Source organism: Lissotriton vulgaris, chromosome 1_1, assembly GCF_964263255.1.
Source record: "Lissotriton vulgaris chromosome 1_1, aLisVul1.2, whole genome shotgun sequence".
NCBI lineage: Eukaryota > Metazoa > Chordata > Amphibia > Caudata > Salamandridae > Lissotriton > Lissotriton vulgaris.
The window spans coordinates 476,595,964-476,608,183 of NC_141685.1; positions in this window are offsets into that span (position 1 = coordinate 476,595,964).

Sequence of the window (12,220 nt, forward strand, 5' to 3'; positions counted from 1 at the left end):
AAGTTAATTCCAATGCAGTATTGCATGGGAGCGAGCAGCTCTGCCGGCGCCGCTGTTTCTCTCATAATCCAGACTTGTTCCAGGCACTTAACCCGTGACCTCACCCCAGAGCAGGAGAAAGCAGGGGAAGAACCGAGAGTGTTGCCAGAGATGGAGCGGACATTAACACTATCCTTCCGTCTTTGGAAATCTACAGCAATTCGTGCCGCTTCCCCCCAGATCTCTCTGTTTTTTATTTACAATTGTTGCAGCCCAGCATGGTGAGTTGCATCTTCTATTATGGGGGCGTGCATTTCTTTTTTCTGTAAACGCCTTCTGCTCTCACCCTCACCCTCACCCCTCCCCTCACTCCTGTTTTCTTGTTCCTCACTGTGTCCCCTGCCTGCCTCTATCACTATGTAGCGTCGTGCTACCAAATAAGGACACTGCACAATGTATACTGTTAATGAGCTCTTTATTCTAGCTCTGTCCTGTTCCCCGTCCCTACTCTAACTGACCCTTTCCTGTCGCCGCTCCTCCTCTTCCTGTGTCCCCCTAGCTCCACCCACCAACAACTAGACTGCACACAGTATTACATCTCCCCCTTTGTTAACAAAAGTTATGAAATAAAAGTCTGACTTGAATATAGTTCTTCCATCAGCCGCACAGGTCGTCCAATATCTCGTCTGGGTCGCAGGACCACACCTCCCTCTTCAGCTTCAGCTTCTGCCGGAATCTCAAGTCTCTGTACGGCAGCTGCACTGCCAGATCTCTCTGCGCCTATTCGTTCATTCGTTTTGCTGAGGGCATCCTGAACAGCCGGAGTGCACTGTTGAAAATGCGAGACATTCCTAGTAATTCTCCTGTTCTCCGACTCAGCTGTTATCATTGTTCCCTTCTGTTGTGTGATCATTAGAGGTTCGGCTCTGAACTTGCAATCTGTCTTTTTCTGTTGTTCCTGCTTGACCAATACGCACAATACACAGTCCCCTTCATGAAGGGACGGAGATCTGGCTCTCCTCCTGGTATCAGCATAGGCCATCATTTTGTTCTTGTGCTTGTGGTCAGCTACCACTAGCTCCTTATGTACACGTGTTGGCGACACCGGTCGCAGGGCCCCTTCCCACGTAAGTATCCGTGTTCTGATCGGTCGTCCTAAAATGAGTGTGGCAGGACATTTCCCCGTAGTGGCATGGGTTGTTGTTCGATAGGCTCTCAGAACTTCATTGAGAGCCACTTGAAAATCCTTCTTATCAATGGTGGCCTGTTGGAATGTTTTCTTTAGTGTTGCCATGAATCTCTCTACCATTCCATTGGCCTGAGGCCATAGGGGAGTGATCTTGCGATGCTTGAAATTGAGGTGCTTCGCAAATTCTCCAAACTCATGTCCATTAAAAGGGGGGCCATTATCTGTCTTGAGTTCTTTAGGGACACCCCAGGCAGCAAACACTTCATCCAACACAGCAATGGTGCTCGTGGCACTGGTGGATGATACAAACTGTGCAATTGGAAATCTCGAGTATTCATCCATTATTACTAGGACATATTTGCCCGACTGAAAGGGTCCATAAAAATTCATGGCGATCTCTTGCCAGACACTAGTAGGTAGCTTCGACATCTGTAGAGGAGCTGGAGGATCTCCATGATTGACCAGTTGGCACTGGGGGAAATCCTTTAAAGTGAGCTCCACCATCTGGTCAAGTAGCGGGAACCATACTCGCTCTCTGAGCGCTCTTTTTGTAGCGATCACTCCACGGTGACCCTCATGGGCTAGATTGATGACGCCCTGGCGGAGTTGAATGGGAATGACGATTCGTTGATCCCTCAGTAGGAGCCCCTCTGCGGTGGCAGACAGTTCTTCACTCACATGTCTGAAGGCCTGCATCTCTTGACGGACATGTGGGTCGCACCCTTCCTCCTCATTGTCATGGCACAATTGATTGGTCCGCAATCGGCGCAGCACCCTTTGAAGGACATCATCTTGAGCTGTGGCCTCACGTATCGCCTCCAAGGGAACCGCCGGTGGTCTGGCTTGGTCCACTACGAAGTGGATGTACTCTTCTGCCACGGATGGACCTGAAGCCTGTGATGCTTGAGGGTGTATCGACATGTAATCATCTGGATTCGCTGATTTTCCTGGTTTGTGCACTATTGTATAAGTGTACTCTTGTAGGCGCAAACCCCAGCGCTCAATTTGAGGTGGCACTTTGGCTCTGGGGTTTCCGAAAATGGTAACTAGCGATTAATGGTCGGTCACTAGCGTAAAATACTTGCCGTATATGGAAATGTGAAAGTGCTCACAGGCCCACACGACAGCAAGGCTTTCTTTTTTGGGTTGGGAATAGGCCTTCTCAGTGTCCGATAAACTCCGGCTGGCATATGCCACCACGTGCCTCTGGTCTGTTTCGTTGTCAAATTGAGCCAGTATTGCACCCAGTCCCAACCGGCTGGCATCAACTGTGATTTCGGTGTTTCTCTTGGGGCTGAAATATGCAAGGTTGTCCGCTGACTCAACAGCTCGTTTGATTTTCTGGAACGCCTGCTCACATTGGTGAGTCCAGATTAAGGTTTGCCCTTGTTTGGTAAGGGCACGTAACGGGTGACTGATGGTAGCGTAATCCTTTATGTATCTGGCACAATAACTTGCCATGCCTAGGAACGATCGAATGTCGCTCACATCTTGTGGACTTTTGGTATCGTTCAGTGCTATCACCTTCTCAGGATCAGGTTTCATCCCTGCTCCAGAAAACACATGTCCAAAGAATTTAAGAGTCGATTGATGGAACTCACACCTGTCTTTGTTGAGTGTGAGGTTAGCCTCCAGGAGAGCATGGCACACCCGGTCTAGTGCCTTGTCGTGCTCTTAAACATTCGAACCGTAAACTAGAATGTCATCACTGTAATTTAGTGTATTTGGTATGTGCTGTATGGTCTGGCGAATGGCTTCCTGAAAGATCTCTGCAGCAGATGAAATTCCAAAACTGAGTCGTTTGTAGCGGAACAACCCTAGATGAGTGGCAAATGTTATATAGCGCGACTTTTCATGTAGTTCCAGCTGGTGGTATCCTTTATTCAAATCTAGTTTGGAAAAGACTCTCGCGCCATTTAGGGGTGAAATCATGTCACTTAAATGAGGTACTGGATGACGCTCCCTTTCAATGGCAGTGTTGGGAAGCCTCATATCTACACACAGGCGCACCTTTTCAGGTATGCCCTTCTTTGGCACGATGACCACTGGTGAAACCCACGGTGTTGGCCCTTCTGTCCGCTCGATAATGTCTGTTCTCAATAACTCCTGAATTTCATCCTCCACAGCTTAATGAAGGGAGAAGGGCACTCGCCTGTGATGTTGTGTAACAGGACGTATTCGTTCATTAATGTGCAACCGGATCTGGCATTTGTTCATTTTTCCAAGTCCGGTGAATAGTTTAGGGAACTTGTGTATGATATCCGGATCATCGCTTACCCTATAAAAAATTTCGACCAGCCGAAGACGCTCTGCAGTGGGCAGACTGAGGAGACAGTCGCTTCCGGGCCTTCAATTACATGTACATAGGCCGGCACAGAGGTGGTTTTGTTCTTAAGTGTAGTTGCAAATTTTCCCAGGCATGGGAGAGGTTTCTTCGACATCCACGTGAACACTCTGACATGGGCCGGGCTCAAAGTGGGTTGCGATTTCATTTTGTTGTACTCAGTTACAGGGATATAGTTCAGTGATGCCCCACTGTCCAGTACAAACTTGGTTTCAAGGGTTCCCACACTGATGTCCAATCTTGGGTATTTGTTTGGTTGGTCTGGATCAGCTACCATGCTGGCATACTCATCAGTGTACACCGATTCCAGAGACGCTGACCTGGATTCTCTGGATGGAGACCTTCTCACCCATTGGGACCTGCGAGACTCTCTGCTGGAGTGTGAGGAAACAGAGGCTGACTCCGGCCGATCCTGTCCCGCCTTTGCATGATGCCGCCTTGTGTCTAGTCGAGACGATCTCGTTGGCTCTTTCATCCTTTCTTTGCGATCTTCTCCACACATAGCCTCAAAGTGATTTTCCCTTCCGCATTTACGACACTGCTGACCAAGTGCTGGACAGACATCTGTGTGCGGAAAGTCGTATCCACATCGATAACACATTGGTGGGCGATCTTGTTTCTTGTCTCCACGTCCAGACTCATGGCGTCTGTGCCCTGTGTAATGTTGGCGGGAAGACGGCCTGGATGTCCGCAGTCGATCTCGAGAGTGTCTGCAAGTGCTCTAGGCTTGTACATGATATGCTTGTTCCCGTCTCTCACCATGTCCCGTCTCCATTCTTCTAGCATGTTCCTCTGCTTGGTCATGTACCCGGGTCATCTCTTCACTCTCATCAAGGTTATGACTCTTCCTTAGTAGCCGCCTTCTGAGCGTTTCCGATTGGCAACCTTCAATTATTTGCAATCTTATGGCATCTTCCGCGGAAAACGTGTCAAACTCACAGTACCAAGACAATCGTCTTAGTCTCATTATAAACGTGCTCATCAATTCCTCCTTTTCTTGACGGGCTTGGTGAAACGTTTATCTTTCATAATCCACATTTCTTTTATGTAAAAACCTTTTATTTAAAGCATCTCGCACCTTGACATATGATCCTGTTTCGGCAGTCGGCAATTCCTTGATTAACTTACTGACTTCTTTCCCTACCAGTTTACGTAATGCAATTAACTTCTCCTCGTCATCCGTGACTTTCGATCCTTTCATATAGTCCTCAAAGTCTTCGAACCACTCCTGCCATCTTGGGCCCATGGCTCCTCCAACTATCAGGGCCAGTGGTTCTGGGGCACACAAATATGAGACGCCCGCTGTACTTGGTGTGGTCGCCGCTGTACCTGCGACATTTCGGTGTGGTGACGTCGACATTTTGGTTTATTACTTTATCACTCTATCTTTGCTCGTGTTTCCTTGTCTTTCTTTTGTCACTGTCTTTGCCTTGGCTTATGCTTGTTTTCTTGTTTCACCTCTTGCCTTTGTATGTGCTTGTTTGCTTATTTCACCCTTTGTATTGGCTTGTGCTTGTTTACTAGTTTGTCTCATGCAGTGGCTTGTGCTTGTTTCCTGACTTTCTTTGCACTTGCTTGTGCTTGCTGTCAAAACTGGAGTTTGCCTGACTTCAAAATGGCCGCTTCTTGGCCTCGAAAGGGGATTGGTGGGAACAGACTGACCTCAAGATGGCCGCCGTACTCGAAATCTCGTTTCACATGAGACTTTGGCTCCCTCCAATGCAATTTAGTTACCGGCAGGCTTCAGACACTCACCGGGCATGTGAGGTCCACACCGGATGCTGGGGCCTCCGCTCTCCGCCACCTCCTCTCGCGCAGGATCTCCTCGCAGCAGGTAGGACCGGGATGAGCTCCCAACATCGCTACCGCGCCTGCAATTCCTCACGCATCTGGGGTGGGCACCCGATGCCAGCGCTCGGCAGCGCTTTCTCAGCTGGGCAGCTTCAGCGCTCGACCGTGCTTTTCTTGGTGGGGCTTCACGCGACCGGCTGGTCGCAGGGCAGCATGTATTCACCGCTGGCCGCTTACCTCTCGGCGGCGGTTCCTGCCAGGCACACGTGTCGCGATGGCGACCTCCTTAGTGTGCTGCATGGGACGGGCGCTAATCTCCAGGGGTCCAGGGGTGGCAGACTGCACCATCCCACCCTCGTCGCCAGCTGTAGCGTCGTGCTACCAAATAAGGACACTGCACAATGTATACTGTTAACAAGCTCTTTATTCTAGCTCTGTCCTGTTCCCCGTCCCTACTCTAACTGACCCTTTCCTTTCGCCGCTCCTCCTCTTCCTGTGTCCCCCTAGCTCCACCCACCAACAACTAGACTGCACACAGTATTACATCTTATTGACTTGCTTTGTGCCCATCTCCTATTTCACAGGCTCTATCTGCCTGGCTTTCTTCCTGTTGCCACTCCCTCTGCTCCTGTTTGGCTCGGATTGTTCCTGTACCCTTCCCTCCCTCTGCCACAGCTTCAGCTCCCCACATAATGACTTTTTCCCAAACCCAATGCCTTTTACAGTTCAATTTCATCCTGTGACGTTTCATTTTTTTTAATTCGAATTGAAAATAAAATAGTAAGGTTCTGCCCATGGCTTTCACGAACCTTTGATTAATACAGTGCCAGCAGCTTGCACCCTATATCACTGGGGTTATTGGAAGAAGAGTTTAACAGGCACAGGGGAGTTTTGGCCTCATAATCTGGCTGGGGGTGTGGTGTTTCTCGGTCTGCATGAGCCCCTTCTGAAGTGTCGCTGAGACAGAGCGCCCTCCTTCAGTGGTGAAGTGTCCTCCGGGTTCATGAGCAGGCTGGGGAGAAGACTAGTGCAGTCAGCAGCTCACAAGACCCAACCCAGCTGTGCTGCTTCAATCGAGCGCACGTGTGACACACATTCGCTCACTCTTTTTGAAGTTTTATCTAGCGCAAACTCGACCTGAAGGTATTGAAGCGCTTTACATGAGCACCAGTTACATTACACAAGGACATGTTCATTTTTAGTAGGCACTGGAATTTTAATTGATTTGCCCAGAATGACAGGATCTTGAGCCGACGCCGATGCTCCAACCTGGTTCCCCAGCTCCAAATTCAGCAGCTCTGGACTTAGGCCGCATCCACTCTTGTATATGTTCTGCTACTTTATGTGCATTTATATAGCGTTATCAACCTTTCCTTTAATATCATCATGCTTTTTTCTCAGAGTTATTTTGTCACTTCATTCTGAGAGTATGGTAATTTGATACAGCATGTAAAAAAAATCTAAGTATTACAATCTAGTTGGGTATCTGATGCAGAGCTGTGTGTGTGGTATTTTTTTCTGATTTTGTGTGTAAGGTTCCAAGATGTGTTTTGGTGTTTCCAGGCCATTGCTTGTCATAAAGCAAGAGTGGTCGGAGGAATAACTTCATTATAAGATAGTGCCCTGCCTGGGACCAGTTAACAACCAAAATCTTAAACACTACACATGCAGTGAAAGGGAGTAAGGTGCTTCTTTGTTTCCCAGCCAAAGAAGGAAAAAGTCCTTCTAAAAGAATATTTTGGGGGCACTGCATACTATTCATAGCCCCGTCCATCCCCCATGCATTGCTTGTGTAAGAGTGGTGGGTGGCGCGTTCCTTGGTTACTGGTTACCTTTCAGAAGCAGACCTTGCTTTTCCTTTCTTCAGCACAGTAACCCTAACACTGTTTTTACCTAAAACCCTCTTTCAGTTTTTAAGTATTTTGTTGTCTCCTGTAGGTTTTTGCTTCTTTCCTTCCATCTGTCATTTCTGGCACCTCGCTCCCCCACCCACTCGCACAAATGGTGCTTCTTTGTTTGAGTGTCTCTGCTTTGTGGTCTCAAGTGTTTTCCTGATTTCTGCTCCTTGAACTGAAGGTTCTAGGAGAGTCATGGCTATCAGGAACGTCATTTTCCAGTGCCGTGGCTCTGATCTTGTCCAGGCTTGATTATTGTAATGGTCTCCTGGCAGGTATAAAGAAGTCCACCCTCAAGAAGCTACAGAGCGTCCAGCACGCGGCGGCCAGGCTCGTTCTTGGACTCCCAAGAAGGTCCTCGGCCTCTGCAGCCCTCAACACCCTCCATTGGCTGCCCCTCCACAAAAGAATCCTTTTTAAACTCCTTGTCACTGTCTTCAAAGCCACCAAGAACACAGGCCCCTCCTACCTGATTAAACGCTTCCCTCAGTACATTCCATCGCGCTGCCTGAGGTCATCAGGAGCCAATCTGGTCACTATACCCAGGTTTAAGCTCAAAACGAAAGGTGGGAAAACCTTTTCATTTCTGGCGGCTAAGGCATGGAACGGCCTCCCCTTTAACCTCAGGCACGCCCCCTCAGAAAGCCTTTTCAGGAAACTCCTGAAGACATGGATTTTCCCTCAGCCCGACTCTTTGGTCCTCGCAGCCATCTGATTCCTGTTCCCACCAAGTTGGTCTCTTCTGTTTGCTCAGCGCCAAGATGCTCCTTCCGGAGCGATAGTCGCGCTATACAAAAATCAATAAATATCAAATATCAGTGTACCATTTCCTACTTTTAACAATTGAAGTCCAGAACTGTAATGTGACTGATTTAGACAGGATTAGAACTCCCAGAATGCACTGGATTGGCTTTGTCCTCTCTCCTTGGACGGGGCTACTTTGTGTCCTCATGGGAAGTATACCTTTGTTTCTGCAAGGCATCCTTTGTCCTCTCCCCTTGTGTGAGGCTGCTTTTTCATGTAATGGATGGTATGCCTTTGTCTTTGTTAGGTATGCATTTGTTCTTTCCCCTTGTATGGGGCTCATTTTTTTCCTCACAGGAGGTAGCTGTTTGTTGTTGTGAGGTATTTCCTTTGTCTCTGTGAGGTAGGCTTTTGTCCTCTCCCCTTGTTCGGCTCCTTTGTCTCCTCATGCGAGGTATGCCTTTCTCTCTTGTAGTTACGTAGTTTGAGGGTTTGCTTTGGTGGTTCCAAACCCGTTCAATAAAGGTTGTCGGAAATAGACGATTTTGGTATCAGCGGACCGCAAATCACGAGTGCGGTATGTACGAGTGTTTTCGCATTAATCGATCAATGAGAACACTATGTATTTAGGGATTTTGTTTGAACCTTCGGGTTCCATTTTGTGTGCGGCAGCCATTTTGTGCGATTGCCCTCACATAGGCCGATGACTACGGCCGAACGAGTCCTTGAGACATGTACACCTTAGCTGACTTCTGAATGACCTGGCCGAACTGACTCCTTGCTCAAGGCTGACCTCGCTGAGCCAGTTCCTTGTTAAGCAGCTGGTCAGATAAAGATCAAAGAGCAGGACGTGCCGGAGTTTACAGTACACTGCACCCACCTTTCTATCTTGCTTCCAATCTGTTTCTGCTCCTTTCTTTACGACATGATTACTGATTTGGGTTGAGGTTTTATGATGGGTTTGTCCGGCCTGACCGAACAAGAAATTGGAATTTGCTTGGTCATTTCTGGTGGGCTGGACAACGGAAAGTGGGATTGTTGTCATGTGCTACTTTTGAAATGTCACAAACTGATTGGTCTGTTTGTATGTAATTGATGCTACTTTGGAATGTGATTTTTGGCATAAAAGACCATGCTCCGCTCATTGAATTTGTGCAGTCTCTATGGAACCACCAGTGTTGTGCTTCGTAGACCTCTGTTCCTGGTTGCAGCCAATAAACTTTGGTTTTTGACGTCATCAAGAAGCGTCCCGTGTCTCTGTTTGCCGAGGCAGGGGAACTCGAAGGCATCGGGCGTTTTCCCTGGCGCCGCTAGGTTCTAAAACCTGGTCCTTCAGTTGGCGCCCAACATGGGGCGACTTCAGCGGTACTGGTCCAAGCCCGAAGATTGTGGAGAGCTTCGTGTGGAAATTCTGGAGGAAGGCCAGCCACTTCATCGACCCCTGTATGTCGTCGTGGTCCGAAAGTCTTTGCTGCAAGGTTCCCCGCTTTCCGACGGCTACGAAGGACTGCTGCCCTGACTGTCGCCATGTCTTGGAGCCTTAGACGATTTGTAGAGCGAGACGATAGACGGGTCTTATGGTGACGCCATCGACATTTCAGTTAAGTATGAGTGGAGCGTCTCCCAGTCCTTAGTTTGTTTTGGTATCCTTTAGTGGATCGCTTTGATTTGGTACCTGCAGGCCCCAAAGCCAAGGGACTCGTGTATTCACGAGACTATCGTTATGAGATTTCCCTTGTAGTTTGAAGCTAGACTAGTGAGCACGATGCCTGGTTTTAGCAGACTTGGAAAGATATTTAGTTGTGGTTGTTCTAAGGATTCCCGGTTAGAGCAATCGTGTCCGGTTCCTCCGATTGGAACTCCTACATATGATCTCTATGTGAAGCATGGTGTGGGCCCCATTAGTTATAATGACATCTGGGTAAAATATACGAGAAAAGACGGTGTCCTACAGTGGCCCCGTTATGATAGTTTTGAAACTGAGATTCTAGATAATCTTGCAGTTAAACTGTTCAAGAAGAAAGCCCGGCCGGCAATGTTTGACTCTTTTCGCATATGGCGCAAAGAGGCCAAACAGAAAGAAATTAAATTAGCGAAGAAGAATAAACGAGAACGAGGTTTGTCAATGGTGCAAGCTGCTATAGCGTATAGGGATAATGAGTAAGATCAAGAGAGCGAGCAGATGCTTAGGGTTAGGAAGTTAGTGGTAGACAAATGCTACCCAGTTTTGCCGCGTACAGAGCAGGAAGAAAAGAAAGATCTTGCGAAAGATCCTTTAATGTCGCATCTATTGAGTTCGCCACCTCCTTATGCACAGGATGCTACGGCACCACCGCCACCAGTTGTAGTTGTGCAACCTCCGGTTGCTTTGCCACCTGCAATTCCTCCACAGCCAGCTCCTCTTCCGTTGGCTACAGTTCCTTTGGCGCAGCTTCCTCAGGGGCCACCAACTTTGCCTCCTTTTTCGTCTGCTACTTCTACGCCTATCCAAAGTACTCCTTCTGTTCTGACTTTGGATTCTTCTACTATTGTTCCGTCTTCTCTTATTCTTTCATCTTCTCCTTCTGCTAGACAGAGAATGACTGCTGCTTTTTCTGGTTTCCTTTCTCTTTTGTTGGGACAATTGGGTATGTCTCCGGTTAGTGAGTGTAGACAATCACGTAGTCAGTTGCCTGATACAAATGAACGTACAGTTTTGGATCATTTGGCGCGTAAGTGAATTACGTACGCTTCTCAGTATGATCTTGAGGGTGTTATGGATGTCTTCCTTCAATGGGAAGCACCAAAGCAGCGGTACGTCTTTGAGATGATGTGTGTGTTCCTCCATGAACAATGGGTTGAAGAAGTAGGTAAAGCTCCTGATGAGTTGTATCGAATACGTTCTGAATTTGCGAAAGGGACCATTGTGGGTCCGAGTGATGTTGGAAGAGCAGTTGCGACTATCTTGTCGTTTCGTAGCGACACTCCTTCTGAGCGATTGTTTGAGCCTGATTCGTCAGTTAGGAGAAAAGCGCGTCAATATCCGATGCGTGAGGTTCCTCCAGTTTGGAAACCTGCTGATCCCAATGCTGCTCCACCTGTTGTTGCGCACTTTCAGCGAGTATGGGTACATGTTCCTTGGAAGCGTGTTGAAGTTTTGGCAACTAAGCAGTCTTTGCCTGATCCGCGCAAAAATCCAGCAGGATATTACAAAGAGCTCACTCAAACTGTGGGTTCGTGCATCATGAATTTAGCAGACATAGATATGTTGTTTGGAAATGTTGTCCCACAGCCCATTTGGAGCACGATTCGACATACAGATCATGACCAAGAATTAGGTGATACATGGGTTAATATTAGTTCTGCGAATGATAGACAGGTTGGAGGTGCTAAGCCTGAAGATCTCATTACTCAACTCCCTGGTAGGATAATTAATTATATGAAGACTTTGATGCCTGAAGTGCGTGTTAATTGGGACAAGTTGTCTGCTTGTAAGCAGAAGAAAGATGAGACGGTGTCCGACTTTTTCACGCGATTTGAAGAGACCTTTGTGGATCAGAGTGGTTAGGATATGGCTACTGAGGGTGGCCAGAGATAGTTCGTCGACAAATTTGTACATAATCTGCTCCCCGAATTGTGTACTAAGCTGAAAGATTCTGAGAGTGCTTGGGCTGTTTCCACGTCAGCACAGATTTTAGGTACAGCCCAGTACAATGAAAATAGCCGCAAAGATGAGTTAGAGAAAGCGGATAAGAAGACTAAGGAATTGAAGACTAAAGTTCTTCTACAACAAGCTTATCCACCTCGTACTAATAATCAACGCGATTATCAGCAGAATCAGCAATATTCGAGAAACTCGCAAAGGAACGAGTCTTCTCAACAGCGTTTTCCGTATGTGCCTAATCAGTGTGCGTATTGTAAAGAAGAGGGCCATTTTAAGAATAGTTGTCCGGTTTTGTTACAGCGCACGAATGGTGCCTCTGGTGTAAGAGGTCGAGGTGCTCAACAAGCGCCTAGAGGTAGAGGTCGAGGACAGAATGGGCGTTCTTTGCCTCAACAGAATTCAATGAATAGTTGTGATCAGCAGCAAGGTTCGTCTGGTAGGACAGCACAGTACTATACGGACGACTACTATGTCGAAGGTGAGGAAGTGGATGGTAATGATTGCTAGGACAGCCATGGACAAAGAGAGGGAGTTGTTTCAGTTCCAGTAGATCAGAGTGGACCTTATGTTGAAGTGATTGCATCAGGTGTGCCAGAGCCTTTTCTGTTAGACACTGGTGCTACGAAGAGTTCTAT